General features: G+C 34.7%; 1 protein-coding gene across 4 annotated transcripts in view; it reads left to right on the plus strand.

Moving 5' to 3' along the window:
• The window catches only part of SIPA1L1 (signal induced proliferation associated 1 like 1), a 165,287-nt gene that overhangs the window by 73,681 nt on the left and 72,656 nt on the right, over positions 1–18,950 (plus strand). For all 4 annotated transcript variants that reach the window (XM_026671102.2, XM_087951616.1, XM_087951614.1 and 1 more), the window contains one exon: positions 958–1,070. The gene's annotated coding sequence lies outside the window, so the exon portion shown is untranslated. The remainder of the gene's footprint in view (positions 1–957; positions 1,071–18,950) is intronic.

Here is an 18,950-nt window from a genome sequence, read left to right on the forward strand (position 1 = left end):
GATAAACACAGCTCAAAAGATCATTGGTTGCCCTCTGCCCCCCCTGGAAGACTTAGCCAAGTCCCGCTGCCAAAGCAGAATCAAGGCCATCATAGAAGACCCCTCACACCCTGGCAATTATCTTTTTGACCTGCTGCCGTCTGGACGGCGCTTTAGGTCAATAAAATCCCACACCACTAGACTAACAAATAGTTTCTTTCCCTGGACTATCCAAACCGCAAATAAATACAAAGTCGCTACCTTATTAAGATGTGAAAAGATGTGAAATCGCAATACCTCATTCAGATGTATAATAACGTATTGCAGTACAATCCATCTCTTGTGTATTACTCTCGGCAAAGCGTCACAGTCAGTGTTGGATGTATATTTTGTGTATATTTGTGATATTGTACTCTCTAATTGCAAATGGAGACGCGGGTACTCTATTTTTCTTATCTTCACCTTTAAGTGTTCTGGTTTTATTGTATTGCAAATAGTTGCTGGGGTGCATTCACAGTTTCGTTGTACTTGTACAATGACAATAAAGTTCTTCTTAATAAAGAAGGGGCAAGCAAAGAAGTTGCTGGCTTGATAACATCAAAATTGATACAAAGATGAACATCCAACATCTCAAAGAAGCTGTGCTTGACAGGAAAGCATGGAGAGCACTTGCCTATAAAGTCACCAAGAGTCAGACACGATTGAATGGTTAAAACAACAAGAAGTTATCAACATATTAATGTTAGTGAACTAGGCACCTCATTGACCCTGCATCCAAATATCTTTAAAATCTTTATCAGATGCATAAGAATGATTCTTTTTTTATTTCAGTGTTAATAATTGAATTCGGTCATTAAAGAGTTGTACTTCTGATCTTACTATTGTCAGCATTCTGCATCCGTAGATTTTAAAAAAATTCTGCATCTGCAAACCAGAAGGCATTGGCCTAAAATTCTGCTGTTGTACTTTCTCTTTCAGAATCATAAATTGCTAAGCCTGCCTGCCTGAGCATATCAGCATTTTCTTTGGACAGTGTTCAGAACTGAAGAGAAAGGGTGAATCTTCTTGAAGGTCCTCTGCAGTTGAATGGGGTAAGTTGCTTGCCAAGTTAATTGTTAACTGTTCTAGTTCTAAGTTGCTTCTCTCCTTGATTAGTTTCCATCCATTGCTTCTTGTCCTGCCCTCAGGTGTTTTGGAGAATAGCTTGACTCCCTCTTCTTTGTGGCAGCCCCTGAGATATTGGAATACTGCTATCATGTCTCCCTTCTTTTCATTAGACTATGAACAACATGAATTGTCCCAGTTTCAAAATGATTTATAAATACGATTGTTCATGCAACATTTGACTATATGTAGCACACAAGGGCAGGGTAAGAAATTATTTTGTACTAGTTTTACATTTCTTCAGAGACTGTTCTGGATTGTTTCCAATTTTGCCTTAATTTTTAGGGAATTAGCAAAGCCCTTGGATATTTTTCCTGTGTCCCTTTATACCAGCTGAGGCCCTGTCAGACTTTGGGTGGTATTTGGGGCAGGCCTTATTTGTTTTATATTTATATTTATATATATTTGTGTGTGTGTGTATGTGGTCTCTGATTCTTTTTATGCAACTGTAAAGCCTCCCCAACAATACAATTGCTGACAACCATTAGTAGTCGTCGTCCCCCCCCAAAAAAAGTGAATTGCTAACTTTACTTCGGAAACTGTTTATAGGTCTTCATATAGCATTCTGCCACACCTGAAATTCTGATTTCTCTCATCATAGGTTTTAAAGGAATTTGCATGATTGACCATAAAGTTAGACTGCTTCAGATTAGTTAAAAATTATTAAGTCATGTTATTTTAGCTTTTAATTCTTGTTATTTTGATTGTTCTCCTTGTCCAGGGTGACTATATATTCATAAAGTACTAATCTGTCATTTGATTGTTCCAATCTAATGCGACTTGTATGAGCAATAGTGGAATGTTCTTTTTTTTCTTTTAGTATTTTGTAAATTAAGTAATCTTTATATTTTGTAAATCTTTAATGTATTGTTTGCACCTGACATAGTAGGTCATAGTATAAAAGAGTGACAAAAACAAACAAATAAATAATGGTTAATTTAATTATTTACTCAAATGTCAGATTACTTTTTAAAATACCCAGCAAATAAGGAACAAATTGAAAATCTTCTGATTCTTTAACAAAGGCAGCTTCAAAGGAACAGTGTTAGCCAGTGCAACCCCTTGTGTGATATATTAAGCCCCACTTATTCTCCAAAAGAAAATTTTAGATTCAACTTCCTACTCCAATGACAATTTTGAAATTTGTGGCTTGAAAAGTCCCTCCCCTGTTTACTACACTGTGTCCTCCTTCTCTGGTCTTCCCTGGTCTTGTATGCATGCACCCTCTGCCCTCCTTCCTTAGACCTCCCTGTACTTGCATGTACCCATGCCTACAGCATCCTACTCCCCAACTTATATACAGCCTGTGTCAGCCCTCCCAGGGCCTCCCCAACCCCCAACAGTAATTCCACAGTCTTTACTTGGGATTTAACAACTCATGTGTCTTGAGATTATAACATCAACCAGGACTCCTTGGATTGCCAAGCGATGCGGTCACAGGACTTTGTACTTTTTGACGTCATCACTTAGCAATAGCAATCCTCTTCCTTTCTGCTGTTGTAACTCAAGAGCCACCTGTACAGGTTTTGTTTCCTTTTGTCATGCTTTCATTCAGTTTGTATTTCTGTTATCAGCGTAAGATCTCACTGCAAGGGAAATACGTTCTTATCCTGAGTATATCCTCAGGGTTAGTGAAAAATATTGTTCATGTGCCTCTCATTTATATAGAAGCCCACTTTAGTGTGTGTAACAATACGTATGAGCATATATTTTAATTAGGTCTTTCTAAATCTGTACTAATAAATTCTTTTTTCCACCGGCACTCAAATATATTTCAAATAGCAGTTATGAATGGTGCGAAGAGACAAGAAAATAAAGTCTTTTTGTCAGGGGTTGGTGAGGACGTGACTTCCTACATTCGTCACCACTTCATCCTCCTCTAGCCTCATCTCTGTAAGGTGTGTTGAGCAACATTGTCAGTCATCCTTAGCCATATAGATTTAATGGTTAATTCTCCCCCCTTTTTCGTGATAGTTTGTTCTAAGTCATTCTTCAGACCATGAAAGCCCATACAGAAAGAACTTCCTTTCTGCTTGTATCTGGTATCCAAGCTTGTAACACATCCCGTGCATTTCTGATAGGTTATTTGCTTCCTGTCTTGCTTCCTGTTCACTAAGTTTTCATGTTTCTATGTCTTCTTTTGTTCTTTTGTTTGCCTAGAAAATATGTCTTCCTGTTTAAGTTGAAGTATAAATTTGCCTAGCAATTAAGGGAGTAGTTGTTCTAGGTATATATATATTTAAAATATACATCTAGATTTACAGCTTAAGATATCCAAATTGTGCATTATTATTGACACTGTTAGAGAGAAATTTGGGGCTCAGTTGTTTCATTTCCTCTATACAAATGCCATTCTTTCAGTACTCTACATAATATAAAAGTTAAAGTGTTCATTAACTTTTCATGTTCTAATTGTATCTTAATTTTCATTGTCCAATACAGACCTATTCCTACGGTGCGTTTAAATATTTTACTAGATGCAGTATCTGTATTAAATACATTATGCTTTCATTTCATTTCAAATAAGGTATTAAAATGGAGATTTGCTTCAACCAGTGCATTAAAATGAGATAGAGATATTAATTACAAATTATATGTGTATTTAACTTAGTCCCTTCATTTTTTTCCTTTCCTGGCACTTTCCAAATGACAACAAAAAAGAGAATGACAGGAAAAAAGCATATACATTTTAAAATACACAATGAAAATGTTGTTAGTTTTCTGATATAATCCAGCTAATACGGGAAAAAGTGGATAGCATTGACAATGTCAAATGTGTTATGTGCACATAGCCTGAAATGTATAATGACTGAATATTATATCGGGGCTAGTTTAAATCTAGAAAAGGCTTAGTTTATTTGTAAATAGTTTTTGCTTCTGGATAAGAGAGTAACTATTTAGGATATTGTGTAATGAGTAGATGAATATTAGTAGTTCAGGAGTAGAGACATTAATCCATGGGTATTTGTATTGGAAATAAAATATAAAAGCTTTTGATTTTTTTTAAAAAGGGAAATGAATTGAAATATCATTTTTTTATAGAAAAAGTAAAAAAGAATTCTAAGATAAAGTAGGAATATCCTACATCTTTATTAAACTAATGTCTGTGTAAACTAGTAACATTTTTCTTTTAATTTTTAGTCTCAGTTCATAAAGTTTGAGTCTAGACTCTAACTCAAAGGATAAAAAACTAGGCAAAATAGGCAAAATTAAATATTTTAAAAACATAATTAAATTGTTCTGAGCATAATTTTTGTCAGAGATATAGATTTAAAATATGAAACCCATTAAATATCAGATTAGAATTACCATTGTTTCTCATTCCTGGATATATTGATAGTGGTTGTTCAGAATTTGGCACCCAGCATCTCGCTGGTTAGTTCTTTATTTATGGCTGCCATACTGAAACCTTATAACTCTAAGTAGCATACAAAAATGAACAAGAAACAGAAAACATATAGGAAAACAATGGATAATATTAAAGCCAAACTAATATAATAAATTGGCGAGTACTAAAATATATTATAACATATATCGTGAGGCTCTACTCATGATAACACAATTTCTAGGGAAAAAGCCAGGCCTTGATTGCCTTTCTAAAGGCCTGTGGGGTCTTCCATATTCATCATTCTCACCTAGATTAAATAATTATAATAATTAAATACTAAACTGGAACAAAGCACTAGAATAAATGAAACTGATAATCTGGTAATATGGAAGGCAAGTAATATATTTTTAAAAAGATTCAAAGAGGTATTTCAGAAATAGCTTAATTATTTAAAAATAATTTCATTATTTTGTATTCATCGAAATTTTAAAGATAGTACTTATTGAGGCTCTATACAAAGTAATCCTATATTAAGACAGAAGCTTGTAGAACAAATCTATAGAAGGATGGCATTTTCAAGTTTTACAATAAAGTAATAGATCATGAAGAACTCAAGAAAAGAGAATTAAAAACCATCAAAAATATGAGGAAAGAGGTGAGGAATACTGGAAAAGATTAGTGAAGAATTTAGAATACTGTTTCATAGACAAGTTTCTTTTTAAAATCATTACAAAGGAAAACAAGATAGCTCTTAATTTGAAAAGACAAGAATGTTTACCTTGTATAATAAATGATACATAGAACAAGGCAAAATATAGAAGATGAAATAAAGTCAGTTGAATATTAAGCAATCACAGTTTATTAAGCTTCCGTTCCTATGTCTCCCAGGATCCTAGAGCATATTTGGGAATCTTCTAGAATTGCTGCCAGGAAGAGAGGTCACTTAATCCTGTGGTCCAGTGGTTCCCAATCTTTTCTTTACCATAGACCCCATTTAAATACCTTTTGTGGCAGCCCACCAAGATTTAAATCAAGATTTAATCATAACATTTCTTCAAGCCTTTGTGGATCCTCTGTGGTGGCAACACGGCCCCCCAATGGTCCATGGACCACAGGTTGAGAACCACTGTTAGCCTAGGCAGTACAGTGGATTGGATTGCAACTAATTCAGTTAATAACTCAGTTAACGTAATGACAGCAAAACAGTGTACAATGGTTCATTAACAATATTCTCCTCTCTTTATTAGAATGTTACTATTACTATGTACTGTCTTCTTGCTAATGAAATTTGTCAGAAGTTGGATTTTATTTTATTAAGGCAGTTTTATATTTTTCTGTTGCTTTCATATCAATACCTAATTATCTCAGATAGCATTGCTAAGTTTTTTCAGTGACTTGAAACATAAAAAGGGTTCATAAAAATGTAAAATGTTTAAATATACAAAACAAGCAGAGTTTGAGTAACTAGAAAAGAAGGTTAAAAAGGTAAGGGAAATGTTAACATTGGAGTATATATTTATAATATTTATTTATTTAATTTGCATGCTGTCCATCTCACTGTAGAAGGGATTCATTTAGTATGTTTATTTAAATTTTATATTGCTTTTTAATAGAACTAGTCATAGATTGTAATATTGATTGTATAAAACAACTGCAGATTTAGTTATCTCTCCTGTACACCTTGCAATTTGTTCTGGAGACTCCATACCATATTTGAAAGACCTATCTATAGAGCAAGATACATTTATATTGTGTAAACATGTTATTTACATATATTATAATAATATTTACTCTTACAGCAAACATCTACAATACAATGCAACTTAAAATGCAAAAAATTAAGAAATTAAATTATGCTTAGAATAGCTACAAAATTTGCCGATTTTTAAACGATAAACTTTTGTTAAAAAATAGCTTGGATCCAGGCTTTAACTTCAATAGAAGTTCCTTCCATTTGTGGAAAGCTGTTCATCCAAGAGAGGAATTGTAGTGGCAGAAAACATCTTTTTTATTGATTCTTTCCTCCCTGTGCAGCTTCCTGAACAAATTGCACATAGAATGGTTAGTAGTTAAGACATTGGACTAAGACTGGGGAGATCCTTAGCCATAGCTGGATGCCCACTGGATAACTTTGTACATGCCGCTCTCAATCGCACCTATCCCACAGGGCTGTTAGCATAGGGAAAATAATTTGTGGGCTATTTTTGTCAGCTTGAGTTCCTGAATGAAAGGGGAAATATAAATTTAATACCCATTTAAATAGAGGAGATGGGATTGGAAAAAAAGGCGCAAAAGAGAAATGGCTGAAAAGTAAAGTTCATATTAATTCTGTTTAGGGAATGCCATTGCAAGTAGAATATATCTTTTTTTTTTTTTCATTTTTCAAAACATGAAAAATAGAAAAATAGAAAATTACTGTGGCTAAATTTCAGATGAAAATCAGCAGCGTTTTAAAAACTACTCTTAAAAATTCTAAAACTTTTTAAAGACACATAACAGAATAACAAAGTTGAAAGAGATCTTGGGGGTCCTCTAGTCCAATCTTCTGCTCAAGCAGGAGACCCTATGCTATTCCAGAGAAATGGCTATCCAATCTGCTCTTAAAAACTTCCACTGATGTAGCACCCGCAACTTCTGGAGGTAAGCCATTCCACTGATCAGTAGTTTCTTGTCAAAAAATTTCTCCTTAGTTCTAGGTTGGAACTGTCCTTGATAAGTTATCCATCTTAGTTTGAATTAATGAAATTATTTGCTGCCTAAAACTTTTAATGTCAGTACTGATTACAGAAGTGAAACCAGAATGTAATAAATAATTAATGAGTTTGTCCAAACCCCTCCCCCCCCAAGATATAGTTTAAATAAGAAATGAGCTAACTTGTCCTTTAGTTTCAAATAGATATCGGTATCTGCTTAATATGACTGAGATTGGGAAATCGGGAAATAAAATTAAACATTCTGGAATTGTTTTTAAAATGCCCTTCAGAGTTTTGTTTTGCAGTATAAAGTTTAGATGAAATTCAAATTTAGATATCTCAAAATGTAGTTTCATTGTCCCTGAGAAGAATGAAGACCTGTTATGCCTTCTGAAAATATCATTTCTCCCAGTGCTTTAGACTCATAATTGCAAAGATTATGTAATCTGATAGGATACTATAAAACTACAACAAAATTCAATATATATGAGGGAAAAATCTGTCTGAAAAAGTATCAGTTTATCATACTGATAAGAAAAATTCAGATATTTATAAATGGAGAAATATTGGAAAAAAGTCTAGATGTGAAAGTATATTACTTTGTGTAGTTTAATTATTGTTAATAAAAACTAAGAATGACTCATAATTTTAAAACAAAAGTCAAAATAACTTTCCCATGAGTATGGGAAGATTTATCATCTGGAAAGAATTGTTCTGGGCAGATTAAGTGTTATTGGATACTAGTAACGCTTTAGTTTTCATCTAACATGTTGCTTCAAAGAATGTGTATGAGATGTTATTTATAAAAAAACATAAATGCATTTTATCTTTCATAATGGTTTCACAAAAATTGTATTTTGATAAACATCTAGTTAATGACTCATGCAAGCTTGGAGTTGAAGGAATAGATGTTGATGAAAGTGAAAAATGGTGCCAAAGAACTTTTCTGTGAGGTATCAATATAACTACTTCCTGGTACTGTACAATTTATATGATCCAGATGATTATGTAGATATTTTCTTTACTTCCTCTTCTGAGAGAGTTATAGCTCTTCAGAATGTTTTCTGCTAAGAGCTTGTTAAAGAATGTTAGGTTGTGTGTCAGGAAACTGAGGCAAAAAGAAAATATTTGGAAAAATTAAATTTCTACCTACAGAAATTGAATGGCTTGCTTACAGATGTGGCCTGAGCTAGCAACAATATTTGTTCAAAGTACTGCTTGTTTTAATGCTAACTTCCTGGCTCTAATAGTTATTTTATAGGTCTGCACCTTATAAATTAAGATATAGGAAAAACATTTTCCAAAAATGCTGTAAAACATATTCTACAAAATTTAACTGCATTTTACCCTTCATATGGATGTGGCAACCTAATATTGTTGTTTTTTCCCCAAGATTTCTGGATTTCCCCAAAGAAATGTGCCCTTAGTTATACTTGCATCAGTTCATATGAAATAACATGGTCCAGCGCACATGTACATTATTCCAAATCAAAAGAATAATTTGACTCTAGGAAACAGTCTACAACTGCTAGGAAGTGAGGAATTGGTTTAAGCCAGTTCTGGATAAAAAGCTCCAACTACTGTTGGTAGGAACGGAAGCAACATTCTCCATTACTTGGCTGCCAGTTAACTGGCTTGGGACTTGTCAGTTGGGGAATATATGTGTGTATATATGCTAAACATCAGTCCTGTATTCTTTTTAACAAATAAGAAAAACAAATGCTATATACCCAAAGCCTACATAGTTTTAAAGCTTCAACATAGTTTATGCATTCATTTGAATTGTCTGAAAAAATTATTTGACTCTCCCTCCCCCCTTTGAATTCTTGGAAGCAGTACAATAAAATGATTAAAAAGCTTTCATACACAGTGAAGTTTTTCCTTGTGCAAATGATTGCATTCCTGTTGCATGTCAGGTTTTCCTAATATATATCCATTTGTATTTGTATTCCTATAAATTGCACATACCAGTTCTTAGGAATTTTCATATAATATTGCTCAGAGATGTCTAGACCAGTTCTCTATATTTCTCTTTTATTTCTTCCTTGTTCTTATTTCTTCTTGCTATATTTTAATTTGCATTACATTTTACTCTTCTTTTTAAAAAAATTCAATAAAATTATAGTTTTAAAAAAAGGAAAGAGCATTTAAACAAACACATAACCTGAACAAAAATATTACCAAAGGAGACTTCACAGACCCTGGCCCAAAGCCTGGCAGTTTTTAGGACCTGTTTAAATCAGATCACTATGTCATTAATAGTTGGGATGCTTATTCCAGAGAGACAGCACTGCAACAAAGAAGACTTCTTTCCTGGGCCTATTTAGATGACACTGTTTAATTAATGGAACTCAAGCATGTCAACTCTAGCTAATTGTTACTGAATGGCAGAAACTACAAAAGACAGATAGCCCCTCAGGTAGCCAGACTCTATCTATGCCATGAAATGGTTTATAGGGAAACTTCTTATTGTGTGGTTAGAAGAAACCCAAAGTCAGTCTAATATGCTTGTCGTTTTGAAAGATATATTTCTGAAATTATTCTTGTGTATAGTGTGTACATACATAAAAGTAAAGCTATTAGAATAGGTGTAACTTTGAAAATAGAATATTAATTCCATTTTAGGTTATTAGTTTTTGATTAGATACCATTTCCTGTAATCAAAAGAATTCATTTGTATCCCTTAGATTAGAGCAATATTAATTTATTTAGTTTTTGAGACAAATGTCATCTGTATTACAAATGGAAGTGAGCATTAAATTAAAAGGAAACCAGAGGAATGCAGCCCATCATATTTAATATATATTTGTCAATTTAGGGTTCTCAGTTGCTCCTAGATTTGAGGCTTGTGACATTTTTATTTTCTCTTCTACTTTTTAAAATAGCACTAAGTTGACTAATGGATATTTCTAGTAGATTAAAAGCCATCTGGGTTTTTAGTACATTCCAATTGATTCATTAATCTGCAAAATATCATTTACATGAGCCTGTTAGTACTTATCCCATCTGCTATTTTGTTGTTCACTTCTGGGCCTTTGAACAAAACAGAAAATTAAATGTTTTAGGTTATAGTGCTGAGTACTTCCATTTGGAAGGAAGTCTTGTATTTGATCAGGAGTATATGTTTTAACTATAGCACTGTTTCCATTTCTATTTCTATTTTTGTGGTAAGTACCAAATTAAAGGCTCACAAAAAGCTTAATAATGCATAAAAGTCCAATATCTATTCACACAACCATGTTTTAAATGTGAACAAGAACATTTTCATAATTGCCTCTCCAAACCTGCATTGAAATCTGGGCAAAAAAAAAACACAATAATATACTTTTAATTGTGTGGCATTCATAAGTCCTAAGAGAGATATTTCATACAGATTTTTCTATCTACAGGCGCAAAACGCTGACTCAAAGATGATGCCTTTGAAACTATATTAATGAAAAACAACTAACATTAACAGCAAATTTAACAAATACATTAAGGGCAAATTTCTGTAAAATGAAAACCCTTTTTTTTTTCCTTCCAGGATGAGGAAGAACATTCTCTGCCCATTTCTAATGAGCAGTTTATTATTTTTCCTGGGGGAACAGAAGATTGATAGGATATTCTAACTGGTGTCACATTTACTAAATAAGTTCTGCATCTGTATAGTCTGTGCCAAAGAAATCTGCATTTCTTTTCACATTGAATTTATGCATTCTGTATACCTCTTCTAATAAATTTTCTCTGAAACGAGACTTTTGTACGCAATTTTTTAAAGAAAATGATTGAGCCAAGAAATATTTTGAACTATAAGTTAGTAAATTATGTATCTACAGATAATTCTCGATTTACAACAGTTCATTTAATGATCATTCAAATTTACAAGGGCACTGAAAAAAGTGATTTTATGACCGTTTTTCACAGTTATGACCTTTGCAGAATCCCTATGATCATATGATCTAAATTCAGATGCTTGGCAACTAGCTCGTATTTATGACAGTCACAGTGTCCTGGGGTCATGTGATCATCCCCTTTTGCGACTTTCTGAAAAGCAAAGTCGAAGTGGAAGCTAGATTCACTTAACAGCCATGTTACTGACTTATCAACGGCAGTGATTCACTTAACAACTAACATATGAAAGGTTGCAAAATGGCACAAAATTCACTTAACGAAATTTTGGGCTCAATTGTGGTCATAAATCAAGAACTACCTGTATTTGAGTGGATTTCTTTCTTATGTATCCTTAAAATGTATAGATGTCAATTATGTTTTTTAAAAGTTTGAATTTTATAAAAGTAATAAAAGTTGCTAGAACAATAACATATTCTCCATTATTCTGCTGCGAGAGTCCAGGACAGGGAAAACTCCACCTCCTTCATCTTGGGACTGAGTCTGCCAAGCTGTTTAGACCCGCCTCTGTTGCCATGGTTACCCAGCTTTCGACTCAGTCCCTTGTCAGAGCTGGATGTGTCTGAGCTCTCTCAGAGCATAACTACAAATCCAAGCCTTAATTCAAATTTCTGGTCCCTTTCATCTCTGTTGGACTTTGAATCTTGCTCCTGGGGACCCGATAGAGCAAACATTGTTAAGAAAGGGATTGGGAATCTGCTCTCCCCCCCACCTCCACCCCAGGAGTGATAGTGAGGTGGTACATTTAGTAATAAATTCTGTAGCAACCTATCCTTGTGTATCAAAATATTAATACTTTTAGAAAACTGTAGCATTATTGTCAGCTATTAGAAAAGAACAAAACAAAACAGCTGCACATAAATATTTATTTTATTATTTACTGTACAGATACTTAATGGGTCATGTGAAATTGCTGCATGTAAGCTTGCTGTATTTTGAAATGTAATTGTAGGACAAATATTTGACCCAAGAGCCAATAGGAAAAGAAGAAATGCTTTCTAAACCAATCAAAATAAAATCTTTACCATATCTTGGGTTAAAATAACTGGCTGAAGTAATGATGTAATTCTGTAGTTTCGTATTGCATTTTTAACATATATTGAAGGCCATTATTAAGAATATATCCAGATTAATGATATCTGATAGATGTACATATGACACATCTTTCATTCAATTGATATATGATCCCTAAGTCATGAGCCCTTAAAACAAGAAAAGTAAAATAAAAATGACAGCTTTTTAAAATCCATGTCACATATAAAACCAACATCTCTTTAAGTATTTAATGGGATATAGTTTCATATCAGAATGATTTAGAAAGCCAAATGTATATTTCATTATAATCTCAGCTGTACAAATGCAAGAGCACTTCTTTTAATATTATAAAGGTGCCTGAAACAATGTACAAACCCCACTAATTTGAAATAAATAAAATAATGATGACAGGGTTCAGCTTACGAGCTTCTCCTTTGTTGCTTTTCCATTAAATGATTGCAGGAGAGATAAATAATACTACTTGTTTATTCCAGACAACAAGATTGGGAAAGCTGCAGGCTTAAATCATGTGTAAAGTTTTGTTGATTCTTTTAATTTTCATTTATTGTATCATTTATTGTAAAACAATGCCATAATTCTGTTTTAAGATTGTACATCATTTTATTATACCTATTTTGAGAAAGGTCAAAAATCTATTGAAAACAGTGGTTCATTTTAACATTTGCATTATAACATAACAAACTTCATACTATGTCTTAAAATTATTTTTTCTCAATGTATATCAGATCAATCTGAAAGTTTCCAGTCTCTACTAAATTGTAGTTTGACAAATTTAATTAGACTGAAGCATATATAATCACAAGGCAAGATCTGTTTCCATGCTGTGATTAAAAATCATTGTTTGTTCCAGAGCTATTAACCATTTTTTTTTTTTTTTGAGATTTAATTGAATTTCCTCAGCTGGGTAACTGAGATGCTACACCAAATGAAAATACTGTCTTATTAACACAGAGGATATTGTAATAGCAATATGACTGAGGGATCTCTAATAACTAATTTTGCTATGCTGACATAGCTGCATTTTTCTCTTTGTCATAGAGACTTTTCACATTACTTCAGAGTCAACTCAACTTTATTTTTGTACAGTGTTTTATACTGTTGCATATAATTTTATAAATGCATTTTATATAAAAGGAATGCTTAAATATAAATAAACATGTACCTCATTCCAAATATTTAGTGTGATTCATATATAGTTATCATGGTAATCCTTAACCTATAAAGTCAATACTATCATCATATACATATAGATTGTTGCTCTAAGAGGTAATGGTCAGTCATAACTTCATGGTTTCTGCAAGGTTTTATTTATCAGAAAATCCTGTAGCAAATTGTATTGGAATGTTCTACATATATTGTAAGCTTAAAACTTACATGGCTATTTCTGTGATAAAGCACTTTGAAGGAGGAAGAGCTAGAAGGAAAATGCAGTCGTCTGAAATCAACCATTGTTTTCGGGTATAATTGATTGATTATATTCCATCAAGTCTTATCAATTCTAAGCAACCACATAGATACTTTTGTTAATGTCCCTAACCTGGTCTTTCAGTGCTTCCACTAATAGAGCTTAGGTGATATCAGATGGCCACATGCAAGTATTGAAGTTCATATCATCTGCCCCATCAGGTATGAGCAAGCATCTTCTTTATTGAAGTAATTGTATCTGCCATGTGATAAAAAGTATGAACCCATAAAGTGTGGTATAGTGATTAGGATTTTGAACTAGAAGCAGGGAGTAGTGTAGTGTAAGTCCACACTACCTTACAGGATTTTAAATTTTAGCATAGTTACCGTATTTGCCGGCGTATAAGACGACTGGGCGTATAAGACGAGCCCCCAACATTTCCACTCAAAATATAGAGTTTGTTATATACTCGCCGTATAAGACGACCCCCCCCCACTTGGAGGCGTGTTTTTCAGGGCAAAAAAGTCATGGGGCTCGTCTTATACGCCCAGTCGAGTTGTTTCTTAATATCTTTCCACCTCCCCAACCAATTTGTCTCCAAGGGTGCACCACACTGATTGCGACATTAATTATTTCAGAGAGAGAGGGTGGGGGGGGAGAAATCTTTACTTCCTACTGTGGCTTTTTCCTGCACATCGTTCTGGCTGCACTCGGATGGCGAGCTGGCTGGAGCAGTCTGGAGCATGTGCAGCTCACCGTTGGGGGCTGGGGGGAGAGAGAAGGCCTCCTTATTTCCATGCGGGGAGGCTCGGTCGCTGGACCGTGGACGAGCGCAAAGGAGAGAGTTCTGAGTGCGAAAGGCCGCCACTGATCAGGCACAAGAAACGTCCTTTTTTCCCTTGGCTTTGTGGTTGCTACTTCTTACAGGGAGGGATAATGAGATACCCACGCTGGGAGAAAGCGGAAAGGATGTCTATTTTCCTGCTCACTAACTTTCCAGAAAGCGTCGAGTTCCTATCCCGAGACTTGCCAAAAGTCCAGTTCATTCATTTGCTACCTTTCTCCAACGAGATTCAGATCTGTTTCCACAACGCGCTTAGGATCTTATCTTATTATCTTATTATTATCTTATTAGCCTTGCTCGGTCCGTCCAAGAGAGAAGAAGGCAGACGGTTTTGCACTCAGGGAGAAAGGAAAGGAGCCTCTTGCTCACGCTGCACACTGCCCCCCCTCCACCCCAGCAACGCTTAGGAAAAGAGTTACACAAGCATCCTTTCCAGAAGTGAATCTGGGGGTGGCGGGGGGGGGGAAGGATTCGGAGCAAAGGCTGAAACCGGGAAGAGAAAACTTCCCAAAGAAAATCGCACGAGCAGCATCCCATTCCTGGGAGAAAAACAAAAAAACAAAAAACACGAACTCTTCCCGAAGCGCAAAAGCAAGGATGGCGCTTTCTCAGCTTTGAGCGGCGTCGCTGCTCTCCCACCCCCTCCACTCGTCCCCACGTGCGGCAAAGTTTCTGCCACTGGGGGGGTGGAGGGGGGTGGAAGGAGGTGAGGGATGGGGGCAAAGCCTGGAGCCTGCCGGTCCGCTCGCATGAGCGGAGTGGGTGGGTGGGAAAGGAGAGGCCGCGCTGCTGCCTGCAAGTGAAAGTGACGCGCCTGCCCCCCCCCGGGAGAAAGTGAAAGGCCTCCTCCCTTAAGCAGCCCCCGCGTGCGCGCCATCGGGACTCCAAGGGTGGGGGATGGACAGCTGCCAACTCCCCCCCCTCTCTCTCTGTGGGTGGGTGGGTGGAGGGTAATTCCGGCTATCTCTTCCTACCCCGAGACTTGCCAAAAGAGAGACTCCGGCTGGGCTTGAAGGGGCTTCGCAAGTTGCGGAGCTCCGCCCCCGTCGCTCTTGCACCGAGTGACAACAACGTATTTGCCGGCGTATAAGACGACCCCCCCACTTGGAGGCATGTTTTTCAGGGCAAAAAAGTCGTCTTATACGCCGGCAAATACGGTAATTAAAATGGAAGCATTATAAACTTCATGAGGCTTTTGAAATCTGGATATAGATCTTACAAATAAACAAAATAATTGTATGTATGTATGTATGTATGTATGTATGTATGTTAAATTTTAAATTAGCTCCAATCTTGTTGTGAACAGGTTGTCTCTATTCTCAGCGAGTCTCAGTATCATTTACAAATCAGTTTAATATTAATGTAGATTGTTTTCTCTTAAAGTTCTTTTATTCTTGTGACCTTCAAGTTACTTCATGCTTATGAAGACAATATATATTGTACTAACATTGCACTAAATATAGTATGCAATACATTAGCTTCAATAGAACAAGGAAGAACAATTTGTTTTCCCTTACTGCCCTCTGTCCCCATGTTCCTTCAGAATCTGTTCTAGAGGATTGGAAGACCTTCTAATGGAAATGTAGAATACTGTGTAACAGTATATTGGATTTTACCTGAATTGTATTAATGTATTCAATGAAAACAAAACTTGGTTTTCAGTTTTTCTTGATTTTCTATTGCAGATACATATGATTACTCAAGAACACTGCAAAGATTTGAGATAGGCAACCTTCTTTGTTAAACATCTTCATTAGGCAAAGACTTGTAAAACTGCCAAGTGGTTGTCTATAGATATGTACAGTTAATTAAGTATTACATTATTGATCTACCTGTTAGATAGGCTTACTTTTAAATGCTGTTCTTTAGTCATTGTTTGGCTCCAGTATGGTGCCTTGTAAGAGTTTTTATTCTCTTGCCTAGAATGAATAGCATACCATTAACTGTTTTAGCAACACAATAGATGTGTTGCAGTTTGTCTGTTTTAATTCAGTTTGTTCTATTTACACTTCCTTTTGTATTATTTTGGATCCCTGGGTATATTTGTATATCTTGTTCAATCATTAAATAATTCAAAATATCCTCCCCTTTCTTCTGATTTACGTTGCTAACTCATTAGATCACAGTTTCACACTTTCAGGTTCAGGATATTCCACTAAGATTTGTGCAATGTATGTAGTTTGTTCTCTGATCTGCCACATTTGGTCATAATTCTAAACCAGAATTAATATTCTGGCCACCTAGAATATATCTCTTAATGTTTTGTTTCTTAGGTTCTAATCACTTACTCTATCAATAAGTTTGCATCCCACCAAGATAGAAATGAAAACCTCATCTTTTCTATTTGTATGAAATCAGTTGTTATATTTATTGGTTACAATAAGTTTTAAACATATTAAAATTGCAACAGGATTGTTGACATTTTATTGCTATAACAGTAATATGGAATAAAAAACAATTTAATTGCCAGATAACCAGTACTGCATCTTGTAGTAGCAAATGCCAACGTTGAATAATTCATTGTGTAAAAAAAGTCCTTTCTTCAGGCCTCATTCTTTTAAAATCCAGTTTCATTGGGTGGTATTTTGGGAAGGGAAAAATGGCTTCGTTTTGTCCACTTCATCCCTGCAATGCCTGCATTATTATATTGATATTTCTGTTTTCAGTATTGTTTCATATTATCCCCAAAGCACTCATTTTGTGCAGTAAGTGCACCCTGTTTTGGCATCTTAATTGAATTGTTCATCATTACTATTTTTCCTCATTACACACAGCTAGTTCTGACCCCATTGTTTTGTATCAGTACTTAGGAATATTTTTGCCAGTTTGCATCACTTTAATTTACTCACATTGAATGACACATTCCATTTTGTTGCCCATTCCCTTAATACAGGAACCTTTTTGGAGCTCATTGCAGTCCTTTATTATTTTTACAACTCTGAAAAATGTAGGGTGATTTGTAGAGTGATCAGCAAATTTGGCTATTTTGCAAGTCATCCACAATTCCAGATCATATTTAAATATGTTAAAAAGCACCAGTTCCAGGATAGAAACTGGGGAACACCACTAATTATATTCTTCATTGCGGACAAAAAAGTGGCATTAAAAGGCCTGGCAAAAAGCATTTTAAGTTCCCTTCTAAGTTGTGGGAAGGAGAGAGAGCTTGCTTAAACTTGTGTAATTCTCAAAGATTCATTTAAGAATTAAAAAATATTCATCTCATTTTGGAGAAAGCTGAATAGTTCTTAATATCAAATGCATCTTTGTTGGAACAAAGATTCCAACAAGTGTTGCTGATAAAGTGTGGGACAAACTGTTGAATTGTAATCAGAAGGCAACCAGAAAGAAATAAAGGTATTTTAATACAACAGTAATGCAAGACACAAAAGAAACCCCATCGACTGCTGGTGTTTTTATAACAGTTGTATTAGAGTATACACATGTATAAAGTAAAAGTCTAATATAAATTAAGGAAAATATAAAAAGAGAAAATAAAAAAGTGTAAAGAGGTAGAAGTAAATAAGAAAATTAAAAAAAGATATATAAAAGATTACATCTCCTTCTTGTAAAAACAATTTCAGTAACTTAATACCTTCTCTATAGTATTTCAGTAAGTTTCCCCCCCCCCCCATATCTCATCCCTTATGAATAATCAAATTATAAAAAACTCATTCAGCCATAATCAGCAAAAGTCTATTAAGAGCTACCAAAAAGAGTAACGTATATATTTTAACCTTAAATAAACTTAATTTGTAATCCCAATTTATTATTTTCTCTAAGAAATAAAGCAAAAGTAATCTCTTCCCCACTTATAAACAGATCTTTAAAGCCTCATCATTGAATCTTGCTCCAAAGAAAATGTCTTAATAGCTATCAGAAACTACAATAAATACTGAGTCCACTTTAAAGTCCTTCTGTTTGCTGTTCTTGATCATTAATCTTGTCAAGTAATATCCCACAAGTTGCTTTCTTATCATTTTCTTTTTGTCTTCTCCTAGAACAGCTTCATTAGTATAACATATTACCTTTGCAGATCCAAAATAAGATTTTCCAATGCACTCTTGATTTATTATAACTCCTTTAATTATTAAGACATTGGGTTAAGTTCCTCTTCCTTAAGGAGGCGTAAACATTTCCCTTTGATGTGCCCTAAACATTTTGTGAGAGAAAGTTATTCTTTCTATAGATTACAGGTATTCCTTGACTTATGACTGGTCGCTTGACATAATCAGAGCTATTTCTGACCTGCTTTCAAAGTTACAGGACCACACACACCACATGATTACATTTTGGACACTTAATAACTAGCTCAGATTTACATACATTTGTGGCATCCCACAGTCACATGACCACAATTCATGACTTTTTTTGCCTGTTTCTGGAGTTTATTTCCAATTTTCGGCAAAAAGCACCTACTAAGAAAAATGTATGTATTCACTTAATGACCATGGTGTTCGCCTAATGACCATGCTAAAAAGGGTCCCAACTTTAAATCCATCCACATGATGTCTTACTATGACTGCAATGATTTGTGACCGTAATTCTAAACTCAATTGCCGTCATAAGTTAAAGACCCATATACATGCTATTCTA

The sequence above is a fragment of the Notechis scutatus genome, chromosome 1 (genome assembly GCF_049901735.1).
Source record: "Notechis scutatus isolate UNSWTSFEM ecotype Mainland chromosome 1, rNotScu1.2, whole genome shotgun sequence".
In the NCBI taxonomy this organism is placed as follows: domain Eukaryota; kingdom Metazoa; phylum Chordata; class Lepidosauria; order Squamata; family Elapidae; genus Notechis; species Notechis scutatus.